General features: G+C 55.8%; 1 protein-coding gene and 1 pseudogene across 1 annotated transcript in view; one reads left to right on the plus strand and one right to left on the minus strand.

The window, feature by feature from the left end:
* Nucleotides 1-12,955, minus strand: part of SORCS2 (sortilin related VPS10 domain containing receptor 2) — a 539,078-nt gene that overhangs the window by 426,692 nt on the left and 99,431 nt on the right. The gene's annotated exons all lie outside the window — the stretch shown is intronic.
* On the plus strand, nt 3,613-4,502 carry LOC143663455 (protein SYS1 homolog; annotated as a pseudogene).

Raw genomic sequence — 12,955 nt, forward strand, 5'->3', positions numbered from 1 at the left:
TACCAAGCCAATAAATCCATGGATCCACGAAGGAATGAATGAGCACAGCCAGAGCCATGGATTCATGAATGAATGAATGAGTACATCCAGAGCCATGGATCCATGAATGAATGAACGAGCTCAGCCAGAGCCATGGATCCATGAATGAATGAACGAGCTCAGCCAGAGCGATGGATCCATGAGGGAATGAATGAACACATCCAGAGTCATGGATCCATGAGGGAATGAATGAGCACAGCCAGGATGGAAGTGACCTCGACCACCTCACCTGGCTGAGGTATGTCCAAACCTTGATCCTCAGGGAGTCAGTCCCATCAAAGCCCCATAAAGTACATTTCTCCGAGGCTCCGGCTTCTACCCAAGAGGTAATAACGGGGTGGACTTTCTTCACATAAACAGCCAAAAAACAGATGAATGGCTTGCAAGATACTGAGCCCCAGGCCACACGGGAGCAGTGATCCCTGAGAGCCGGGGGTCACGCAGTCACCCAGCTCACTGCCTTGAGAGATGGTCCAGGCTGCAGTCCAGGGCAGGGACCCAGGCGGAGCAGCAGACTCCCCAAGATGAGGAGTTGGAGCTGGACCCGGGCGGACCAAGGTGCCTGGAGAGAGCTGCGGAGACAAGCCTGGAGGTCTTTAGTGGGCATGAGTGTATTTGAAAAAGGTTTCTTAGACACAGCCCCAAAAGCATGATCCACAGTCAAGAAAATCAATAAAACAGACTTTGTCAAAATTAAGTACATCTGCTCTTCAAAAGACACTGTTAAGAGAATGAAAAAGATAAGCTGCAGACTAGGAGAAAATATTTTCAAATCATATGCACCATAAAGGATTTGTATCACTAACATAAAAAGAACTCTTAAAGCACAAAATAACAACTTTTTAAATGAGCAAAATATTTGAATAGACACCTCACCCCAGAAGATAGAAGGATGGTAAGAATACACATGAACAAGGAAATGCAAATTAAAGCCATAATGAGACTCCACCAAGCACCTATTAGAATGGTTAAAATTTAAAAGATCGACTACCCCAAGTGTTAGCAAGGAAGTGGAGGCGCTGGCACTCACTCTCATCTGTTGTCGGCGGAAGCGTCAAATGGCACAGTTCTAAAAAGTTAAACAGCTACCCAACATATGACACAGCTGTTCCACTCCTGCGTATTCACCGAAAGAAATGAAAGCCTATATTCACATAAAGATTTATCTGTGAATGTTCATAGGAGCTCGCTTTGTAATAGCCAAAATCTAGCAACAAACCGAGTACCTACCAACAGGGGAATAGACAACAAATTGTGGTCTATCAACACAAAGGAGCAAAAAGGAAGTATCTATTAGTCCACATGACAACACGGATGAATCTCAAAATAACTATGCCAAGTGAAAAAAGCCAGGCAAGAGAGAGAAAGGTCCTCTGTGATTCCATTTCTATAAAATTCTAGGAAAGACAAACGGGTCTGCAGTGACAGAAAGCAGATTAGCGGGTGCCGGGAGAGGGGCAGGGGAGGGTGGGAAAGGGGGCGAGATGAAGGCACGAGGGATGGTTATATTCACTCTCGAACGTGCTGGGGTTTCACGAGTGTGTGCAAATGTCAGAACTAACACAAGGTACACTTTGATATTTGCAGTTCATTGAATATCGATTATTCCTCAATAAACGTGTTGTTTCTTTTAAAACCCGGTCTACAGCCAGCGTATTTTACTCTGAGCAGAGCTTCTTCCTCTGAAATGCACACTCGATTCATGGCGGCACCTCCAATCACATCTTCCCCTTCGTAGATTTGCAAACATTCCCCATTAGAAATCCATCTGTGCAGCTGAGAATCTTCTTAAAGAGGCGAGGGCAAACTCAAAGGGAAGCTCGAGGCCATGGAAGCTTCTGCTGCCCCGCGACCCCCACTCCCAGCCCGAGACGGGGGTCTGCCTCTTGCCCTTGACCTGGGGTGCAGAACTGGAGCCTGCGCACATCGGGGGGGGGGGGGACCCACAAGTCCATGAGTGCTGTGGCTCACAAGCGATTTTTGGTGTGGCATCTTTCACAAACACCAACTTGCAGCGTGGACAGCGGTTTATTTTTTTATTACTCTACAAACTTTTTGGACGAATTCCATTGTTAAGGCCCACCCTGCACCGTCTGGAGCTTGCTTACTCACCCCTGAGCCCCCCCCCCCCCCGCCCCCCAACCAGGGCTGCCTCTGTACTGGGGGAAACTCCTGATCCAGCGGGAAGCAGTTATTGGTTGCAGAGTCCTACCTAACACAGAGGTACCCGGGCCCAGGATCTATAACGTCTACAAGCACAGAAGGGCCCATTCCTGGGGGGCCCGGCACGTGCACACTGACAGCTGGAGGAGAGGCCCCAAGAGGTCCCTGCGAAACGAGTTCACCCGCCTGCCCGGGATGGTGTCGAGCCCCAACAAGCTGGGGGTGGCGTGACACAGGACTGCGTGGGCCAGTGTCCTCTTAGGGCGTCAGTGGCTAAAGGAAATTTGAAGCAAACGTTTGTGGAACCCCAGAAGCTTCTGGAGGAACCCCAAGCTTTGGGACGCACTCGGAAACTTTCCCCAACACTTCATGGCATTTCGCTAACAGCCAGCGAAGCCAGAGAGGGAGGCTGCCCCCCCAGGGATTGAGCAGCAGGGATGGGAAGGGATGTGCCCCCAAGGGACACCACAGGCCCCTCCCTGTGGTCCTAAACTCTCCCCTGCCTGGAAAGGGCGGTCACCCGCCGGGCCCTCCTGCCTCCAGCCACACCACACACCTCATTCCGGCTTGGAGCCAGGTGGCCAGGGGTCAGCCCTCAGCTCTGCACTCAGTAGCAGTGTGACCTTGGACAGCTTACTTGACTTCTCTGTGACTCAGTTTCCTCTACTCTAGAATGGGGATGCTCATGGCACCCACCTCTGTGCGTCTCTGGGGAGAGGAAATGTGATAATAGAGAGGTGCTGCTGTATCTCTGGCTTCCCCACTTCCTGCTTCATCCGTGTTATCCCCCATCTCTGGAAGGTCTTTCTCCCCAGCTCTAAACTCCCCAAATTACCCATCCTTTAATCTTCCCTAAGAAGCCTTCTCTCCACTGAACAGTGGGAAACCCTTAGGTTTTGAGTTTGAACCTACCATTCCTTAAGCCATGACCTTGGCTAAGTCTGCCTCCCTGAACCTCTGTTTCTTCCTCTATCCAGAGGGTAACTCACTGGCTGGCAGGGTGGTTTCAGACAGGGAACAAGTCAGCACACAGAACCGCCTGGGACCTTCCAAGCCAGGGATGCAGGCAGCTGCTCACTGGAAAATCTCCTTTCACGGAGGGTCTGCCTCATATCTGGGCTACACAGGCCCTGTCCCTCTCCCCCAGGACTGTGAGCTACACAAGGACAGAGCAGGGGAATTTCCCCACTCATCCTGGACACACAATCCAGAGCCAAGAAGAGAGAAGATGCTTTGTAAGCATTAGTCAAACTGATTTCAATTCCCGCTGCCTTGTAGCTCCTTTCTGGAAGAACTAAAAAAGATGAAAATATCTCAAAACTATACAGCAGAGGTGCCGGGACATCCCAGGGCTCATGGCGCGGCGGTGCTGACGGAGGCCCGGGCGGCGGCTGGGCCCTGCGGGCCGGCATGGCGGGCCAGTTCCGTAGCTGCGTGTGGGATCCGTGGCTGAGCCTGTTCTCCTGCAGACCGTCTGTTACGGTTCTCTGGGCCTATGGCTGCCGCCGGTGGACGGGCTGTTGCGCTGGACCAGATGCTCGACGCTGAGATCCTGGGCTTCCCCACCCCTCCAGGCTGCCTCTCCATGATGCCCTTCATCCTCAATGCTCTCACTTGTGCCCTGGGCTTGCTGTACTGGATCCGGCGAGGGAAGCAGTGTCTGGATTTCACTGTCACTGTCCATTTCTTTCACCTCCTGGGCTGCTGGTTCTACAGCTCCCGTTTCCCCTCGGCGCTCACCTGGTGGCTGGTCCAAGCCATGTGCGCTGCACTCGTAGCAGTCATCGGGGTATGCACATCATACCTGTGCGTGCGGACGGAGCTCGCGCTGCACTCGTGGCAGTCATCGGGGTATGCACATCACACCTGCGCGTGCGGACGGAGCTCGCACTGCACTCGTGGCAGTCATCGGGGTATGCACATCACACCTGCACGTGCGGACGGAGCTCGCGCTGCACTCGTGGCAGTCATCGGGGCATGCACATCATACCTGCGCGTGCGGACGGAGCTCGCGCTGCACTCGTGGCAGTCATCGGGGCATGCACATCACACCTGCGCGTGCGGACGGAGCTCGCGCTGCACTCGTGGCAGTCATCGGGGTATGCACATCACACCTGCGCGTGCGGACGGAGCTCGCGCTGCACTCGTGGCAGTCATCGGGGTATGCACATCATACCTGTGCGTGCGGACGGAGCTCAAGGAGACCCCCCTCAACTCAGCCCCTAAATCCAATGTCTAGAATTGGACCCTTTTGCTCAGACCCTCCAGATGAGGTCCAGCCCAGGTCTGAGAGGAACGGGAGAAATACGAAGTCTCTGTTGGTACGGGAAATACGAAGTCTCTGTTGGTACGGGAGAGGTAATGAGGTCCCAGCAAGAAGCTAGGATGCAGCCAGGATCGCAGCTGCAAGAATGGCCTCTGTCTGCTGAAGCCCTTGGTGTCTGGGAGGCCAGGAAGGGGCCCTCTCTGAAGGTAATGGCAGAATTGGAACTGTGTCGCTCTTGAGCCACTGAACCTGCAACCAGCTTGTTATTTAAAAAAGAAAAAATCAAGGATTTCTGATCGGAACAAATCCTTCTCCCAGTCATCTATCTTACCTCCCTGGGACAACTATTACCTTTGCCATGTGGCTGAACCACAACTATTCTATTTGGAGAAATACTTGGTTTCTGGATCCATAGCCACAGAAAGTGACATAGGTGCAAAGTAACAGGCTGCTGCCAGGGAGAGGATGGCAGATGGATGCATTAAGCACAAGGAAAATGCATAACCTGTGCCCTGCCACATGCGTGCGTGCACACCCATGAACCTGGGACTAATTTTCTTCTAGTTTCCTTAACTCCACACCCTGCCGCCAGCTCATCCTAGCAGGCCATAGGCCCCAGAGAAGAATATCCCAACATTGTCACAATTTAACCAAGTGTCACTCCCGGTTCTCTGGGAATGACCAGGCACCCCGGCTCCCGCCGGACCTCAGTTCTGGCATCAGTTTCCTTCTCGTATTTGCAGTTCTGCAGTGGGAAAGGTATGATGGGGATCCAAAGACAAGAACCCCAACCTTCTAGTCTTGGCTGTGCTGATATGCCGAGGCACAAAGGAATTTGCCACTAAATTTTTCCTTTGAGGTGGAGTTTACTCTGTGAGGGGCTTGCAGCTCTCCTTCCTATGTACATAAATACAGTATTTTCCACGGTTTTGTCTATACTCACTTTTTAATGCCATGGTTGGGACTGTGAAAGATCAGAATAGCCAGGTAAGGGAGTTGATAAGAATTATTAGGCCACATTTTCCTTTCTTGGGCCCTAGAGTTAGACCTCCATTTGGTTAAAATACTTTAAATGCAGAAACTCTTCAGTTCACATGCCTTCCACCTGCACCTTCTCTGATGCCCTTTGGGTGAACCGCTGTGACCCTCGGGTTCCTTCTGAACACGTGTCCATGGAATGCTCTGGTCTTGACCCACTTCTTCATTGAAACCATCAGTGTTCCTCTCTGTTTCCTCTAGAACCTGCCAAGGAGAACTGACAGCTTTCAGCTTTTTGGTTTCATTATGACTTCTCAGATGAGTGTTTTTAGCCTCCTGGCTCTCAGCACAGTGGATTAGGGAGTTGAGGGTGAAGGAAGGAAGGTTTGAGAATGAACGTGGCTGGGCAGAGGCTGGGAAAAATGCTAGCAGGAGGTACCTTAGTAACTCAGGGCGCTCGTCAGTGGAGGTCTAATTCTGGTTGCAGGACCCAGGAGGTAAGACCAGCTGGGTAATCCCCTAGGTCAGCGGATTTCCTCCCAGACACCACAGAATCTAAAGGGATGTGACCGACTTTCTTTTTAAAAAGGCATCAGAACATTCCCATCTTGTGGTTGATGCTTCCCTTGATAAGCGGTGACGGTTGTCCAGCTGGCGTTGGAGCACCTTTGGGGGTTTCCTTCAAAGGTTTTGCCCATTCTTTTGCATATCTTCTGTGATGGCAAGTCTTTGTCCTTTGAGTGTTATTTTTATTTTGGATACTGCCAAAAGTTAGGAGGGCCATTTTTCCCTCAACAATACAGTGACTGAGCTAAGCGAAACTTGGGCATAAAAAGATGTGAACTTCATGAAATTTTTATGACTTTTAAAGTGACAAAACAGTTTGTAGAGGAGAGTTCCAAAGATGACTGGGCAATAGCAGTGACATACGTTCGTCATTTTAGTATGAATAATAAAGAGCAGTTATTGAGTGTTTAGTAGGTAAAAAAAAAAACAAAAACTATACAGCACGCAGCCAAAGCAGCACACCTATGTGGGAGGCTGAGTTTGCTTTCCCACTTCAAATGCTTTGGACCAAGAGCCCCCGTCATCCCCATTTTCCTGGAATCGCTGTGAAGCCAGGAACCTCCGCCTACATCCACAGGGGTTCCTGGCCCGGACAATGCCTGGAGATGCCCTGGTGCTCTCTTGCTTGCTAAAGATAACTTTGGCTGCCGGAGCTTTGCTGCCTCGTTTTCCAGGTGCATGAAAAACGCTCTGAATCCCCCAGCCCCTGTCCTGCGTTGCTAAGAAACGAGACCAGAAGTGAGGCGCCTGAAATCCAGTCACTGGTACTGCCTGGGCTTTGCTGTGTGGCCTGGGGCACACCAACACCCTCTCTGATGGCTGCCTCCATCTGCACATAGGAGAGCAAACACCAGTGGTCTCAGGGATACCACACTGTGTTGGGGGTGGCTTTGGAGCGCCAAAGAGCACTGGATGGCTTAGACCCTATTGGGTGCTGGTGACAGCGACAGTCAGGCAAGCCCCCCCCACCTCGGATACCCACGATCCAGCGCACAGGGCTGTGATGGGGTCGAAGGACAGAGGCTTCTGGGGACTCCGGAAAAGCTCCATGAAGGAGGAGGTACAGGTGAGCCTTGTGCAGCAACAAGGAGGAAACGTGACCATCCCAGCAGCCGACACCTGGATTCTCCTCAGGACGAGGTGCCTGGGAGGGCTTGCGGCACCGGGTGCAGCCCCACGGGTTGGTGGGGGCCAGGTCGGGTTTTCCTCCAAGGGAGGAGGAGAGGGGCATCGGGAGAGACATGACAGGTGGGGGGAGCTGGGGCTGCCTCGAGGTGGCCTCCCCTGAAGGCTGCTGGCACGTCTGCAATGTCAGCAGCACGGTGTCACCCTCTTCTGTGAGTTACCAAACTCCTGGGGACCCCAGGTGGTCAACCATGGAGGACCCCAAGAAAGGGGTGGGCTTCACGCTAGGGTCTCCCAGAGGCGGGACAGAAGAGCAGGTGAGGGTAATGGAGGTGCCTGCTCCAATCACAGAACAAGCGGGTGGCTGGGGAAAACCTCTCCGAGCCCGCTGGTGCTCACAAAACGAGCAGGAAGTGGCTGACGTGCAGAGGAAGCCAGGCGGTCAGAGCCCCGGGTGTCACCTGTGGGCAGGTCAGTCACCCGGTGAGGCTGGAGCGCAGAGTGGGGTGGGGGGAGAGAAGGTGGAGAGCCTGGTCCCACCCCCATGGGCATCTGCAGGGTGGGGGAGAACTCGCCTGCATCCTGCAGAGGGGTGCGCTGAGCTCTCGAGGGGGTTCCAGCTGGGGCAGCCTGGGTCCCAATTGAGGACCCTCCCTCCGTGTGGTGGGGGGAAGTGGGAGGTCAGTGGGGGGCTGCCCAGAGGCTCTGCGTGGACCTGGTTCCCACGTGTGCTAATCGCACCCACAGCCTCGCCGCGAGACTGACAGGGAGAGGCCCGTCGGCCGCTACACGTGGCCGCGCACACACACACACACGCACCCCTCACACACCCATACACTTACCCAGCACACACAATGTCTGTGAACATATACACAGACATGCACGCTAACTCATGCACACACACCTCTAAGTACACACACATGCACACTCTCACAAACACCCATGTACACACAATGCCTGTGGTCATACACACACATCCAGGTGCACACTCTTGACACTCATCAAAGCCCATGCACACACACAGGCACACACCCACATTCACACACCCATACATACACTCACACACACTCAAGGACATGCACACACACCCATGTACTCACAGTGCCCACACTATATGTACCTACAAATACATGCACACACAAGGGCACACACCCACACACACATACACGCAAGCAAACACACAGCCCATGCACACACGATACCACATACACTTGTACCATGCACACACACACATGCACATGCACACACGTGTACTTGCTGCCATGCACGCACACACATACACACACTTGCCACTGCATGCACATGTACACACATGCACACCTTGCTTGCAGCTTCTCAGTGAAGCTCTTTTCCCCCCTCAGTGTTTGCAATGCAGTTGCCAGTATCCACCCACAGCCATTTCCCTCTAATGGAAAATGCCAGAAATGACGGAAAGCTTAACACGGAAGGGAAGGAATTGCTGCAAAGCCTTGCAGGGGTGGTGGCTGAGCCCTCCATCCCAGTCCTGGCTCTGCACCCCGACCCCCGCGCTGTGGCCAGGACCAGTCACTTTGCCTCTCTGAGCCTCTGTTTCCTCCTCTATAGAGAGGAAAACCCGCCCCCACCCTGGGTTCACTGTGAGAATTGTAGGAAAGCTTGGACAGGAAGTGGCACAAATCAAGGGGGCGGTTTTGCTTCTTTCTGGATGAATTAGCCATGGGAGAAATATCCAGGCAGTTTGGAAGGCAATGAGAGGCAATTCACGCATGGAATCTTCCAGATCCCCTCGGGACCTGCGAGCAGCCCCTCCCAGGCACAGCGCTGCCTTTGTCTGGCTCAGAGAGTGCTTTGGGTAGAGGAGAAGGGAGGGGGAGGGGAGGGAGGCCGCAGGCTGCTGTGGGGCCCGCCCGAGGACCCCATTCCCAGCTTGGACACTGCTCCTTCCTGAGGAACCCACAGGCACCTGGCCTTTGCCGGCCCCAGTCTCCCCAAAGCATCACAGGTCACAGTACTCCCCAACTCCCCCCCCCCCAACCGCCGTACGACCCACATGAACCGTCTTCTCTCAAAAACTCAGAGAGCTGGGCAGCATAACCTTTCAGACTTTCTCCCAGCCTCAAAACAGCTCTGAGCCACAGGGGCTGGGGGCACAGTCAGGCAGACCCCTTCTTTGTCAACAAATTCTAGGGGTTGGCGGGGGAAAGTTCACCCATCCCTACTTGGGAGGGGTCACCCCAGGAACATCTCCTGCATGCTGATGATGAGGCCCTCTGACCCAACAAGAAGGCACCCCCTTTTGCTTGCACCCCTCTGGGGTATGGCTCTCTGCCCTCCTGAGCACTTCTGCGTGGGGAGGGGCTTCTCCCCTGCATGGAGCTGAGATGGGTCAGAACCTTCCCCAACCGGCCTCAGGCCAGCAGTCTGGGCCACAGAGGGCTCAGTGACTACCTTCCCTCCGACAAGCTCTGGGGCACTGGGGGCGTGTCGCTCCTGCCACACCCCAGCCCCCCCAGGAGCCCTTTTTTCTGCGGGCAGAAATCATGTCTCTCGGACAATGGTGTCTGGTCCCTCCCCACCAGGGCCTCTGTTGGGCCTCTCCCCGCGCCAGGCCTTAGGCTGGAATGCTGGGGTCACGACATGACCTTGCACCCCAGACTCCCCAGGACCCCAGCCTCCTCAGCCCCTCCCCTCCCCACCCCTGCATCTCCCCCCCCACCCGCCCCAGCACTGGAAGCCAGAACTTAGTCTTTCCTTCCAGAGGCCCCCCCCCGTCCCTCAGCCACGGCCCACCTCCACCCCCTGACAATCACCAATCCTGGGCTTTCTCCTCCACCCACTGCCACTGAGAGAAAGGGTGCCGCTGGCCGCTCACCCAGCCCTGACCCGGCCTGCAGACCCGGCTCCTGCAGGCAGCGGTGCCTGTGCCCCCACCCACGGCCCCTGCCCCTGCGCCGTCAATTGGAAGGAAGCACTTGATTAGCGAAGGGGCCGATCAACAGCATGGGGACGGTCATCAGGATCTCACAGCAAATCAGGGGACGAAGGCACGAGGGTGACCACGGGCGGGTGACCAGAGGGCTCGGGAGCCCCCATTCCGCCCCCTTGCCTTCCTGCCACAGCGGGAGGTGCCTGAGCTGCAGGGGGCGCAGGGGATTTCCCATCGCTGCTGACTCCAGCCGAGGCTGCAGCCGTCTCTCCCGCCTCCAGCCTCGCCCTGTCCATCTTTCTCCCCCGTAAGGGTTTGTCCAGCCGAGCCAACGAGTAGACCCTCCACGCCACACCTGAGCGCTCATCCCGTGACACGAATCTAATCCTGCCACGTCCCCACGGGGAATCACTCTGGGTCTCCCAGGGAAGCTTGGGGCCCATTGGCAGAACCCCCAAGGGCCCCCAAGAAGCTACCTCCCTCCAAGCAGCTCCCAGTGGCCAAGAGGTCAAGAAAGCAGAGGGGCCCAGCGGCCCCAGACACCTGCTCGCCCTCCCATGGGGTCGTTGTGGCTGCGGGGCTCCAACAGGGACTCCAAGGGGGCTCAGAGGGTCCCCGGCAATGGGGTGCAGCGTATCCAGCCCCCCCAGCCACCTCTGCAGGGCTCAGCGTGCCCCTCTCCCCTGCCCGGAAGCTGAAATTGAGGAGGCTGGACGTCCCCGCGGTGGAGCCTGGGGCGCGTCACCCGCACGAGTGCACAGGCAGCGGCCACCTGCTGTGCGGCGAGATCCGCGTGGGGGGGCCAGGCCCGCCCCAGCCGCAGTTTCAGAACCGGCCCAGCCTCCTCCGTGGCAGGCTCATGTTCCAGCAGAGGAATGTGCGGGGGCGGGGGGGGGGGGGGTGAGCGCAGAATGGGGCCCAGGGCGGGCCGGGCAGGGAGGACCCCGACGGCAGGCACCGCAGCACCGGCTGGAAGACTCGGCTGCACTGGGACCCAAGGGACGCCACCCCCACCCCCAGCCCCGGGCAGGGTAAACGCGGTGGCTGGACTGGGGGCTTCCGACAGGGAGCGGCAGGCTGTGCCCGGCTTCACAACTGCAGCGCTTGCTGGCAGGAGGCTCGCAGGATCCCGTCCTCCCCGCCCAGTCTCCCTGCTGTCCCCACCCAGCTCCAGGAAGGAGGGAAGGAGGCTGGGGTGGACACAGTCTTCACTGTCGCCACGCCGACGTTGCTTCTCTCCTTTAAGCCCCTCGCCTCCCCAAGGGGCAGGAACGGGAGCTGTTTACCACCCAGCCTCCATCAGTGTCTGCTCCAGGAATACAGAGGCTGGGGGCGGGAAGGAAGGCGCCGGCCCACCCGTGTTCCACCTCGTCAACCTCAATTCCCCCAGTCACTGACCACAGACGATGCTAAATAAACGTTAAAATAAATGTTCATGGAAGATGAGGGATGGAGGGAGGGAGACAAGATGGGGGAGGGGAAGGGAGATGAGATGGGGGAGGAAGAGATGGGATGGGGGAGGGGGAAGATGAGATGGGGACGGGAAGATGAGATGGGGGAGGGGAGATGAGATGGGGGAGGGGGAGATGAGATGGGGAGGGAGAGATGAGATGGGGGAGGGGGAGGGAGATGAGATGGGGGAGACAGGGGCGCCTGAGGGAGGAGGAGGGAGGGAGGAGGAGGAGGAGAGAGGGTGGAAGGACATCTATCCCCACCCGCCCACCCCTGCATGGACAATATGGCTGTCCTTTTTCCTGGTGAGAAAGGGTTTCAAATCCCACAGACCAGCCCCTGTGTAGCTCTTGATTATTTCCCTTTTTGCCTCTTGGTTTTTATCTGTCTCCCTCACCCAGACATGAGGATATAAGGCCAACCAAACACCACACAAGTCAGGGTGTGCTTTGTTACCTCCAGCCCTGGGACCACGCTTGGTAGAGCGTCAGCACTCAGTATTTGTTGAATGAAAGAATGAATGAATGAATGAAGTGAAATACTGGAAAGAAGCAGTTTCCGTTTTCCACCTTTAAATTGAAGGTGGCAATAGCACCTCCGTGGGAGAGGTCTAGGAGGGCTCCCCAAATCACACAAGGACAGGGCCTGCAGACAGGGTGCCCTGCTGTGGCCGCTCCCCCCTCCCCTGCCCTGCACCACCCACGGGCCAGGGGCTCCCCTCCAACCTCACAACCCCCCGTGCCGGGTTCCAGGTGAGTGGCTCCTCACCCACCCGCGCCGTGAGCCCCAGCAGCTGGGCAAGGACCGCTGAGGCCGGTGCCCCTGTGCTCAGCGCCCCTGTGCTCTGGCTGGGTTTAGAAGGTATTTGGTTCCCCCACGACCCAGGACGTGGCTCCTGGGCTTCTGCTGGGTGCCTAGGCCCCGCGAGGCCGGAGATGTGGAGCTGGGCCTGGGGGATGCCCAACGCCCTGCACTCTAAACCCCGGCGCCCACGGGGGCTGTGGGGATCCACCACGGAAAGCAACTCTTTCTTTTAAAACGTCTCCTTAAACCTAACAGTGGTGCTAGATCATTCCTGCTTAGATACAAAGCAAATAAAAAGAAAAAATGTGCTTGAGAGAATGTAACTGCATCTGGAGGGAGCCAATTCACAACTAACACGTTTTAAGAACTAGAAAAAGGTGCCGAGGAGTCAGGAAAGAAGAAAAAGTGATGAGGTGGCTTTCTTCTTAGGAAAGGGAGAAATGGAGGAAGCTCAAAAGACAGAACAGCTGTCATCGTCGGCACCAACAGATAAGCCCTGTGAACACCGCCCTGTCCGAGTTCCCGGCACAATTAAAAAGTTGCCCCCTTTTAGTCACTGAAATGGAGGGGGGCGGGTCTTCCTTGAGCTGCTGTGGGCTCTCTTGCCCCTGACCCCACACCTGCTCCTTCTTCAAAAGGTCCTTCGGAGGGGGGAG

Source organism: Tamandua tetradactyla, chromosome 19 (assembly GCF_023851605.1).
Source record: "Tamandua tetradactyla isolate mTamTet1 chromosome 19, mTamTet1.pri, whole genome shotgun sequence".
In the NCBI taxonomy this organism is placed as follows: Eukaryota; Metazoa; Chordata; class Mammalia; order Pilosa; family Myrmecophagidae; genus Tamandua; species Tamandua tetradactyla.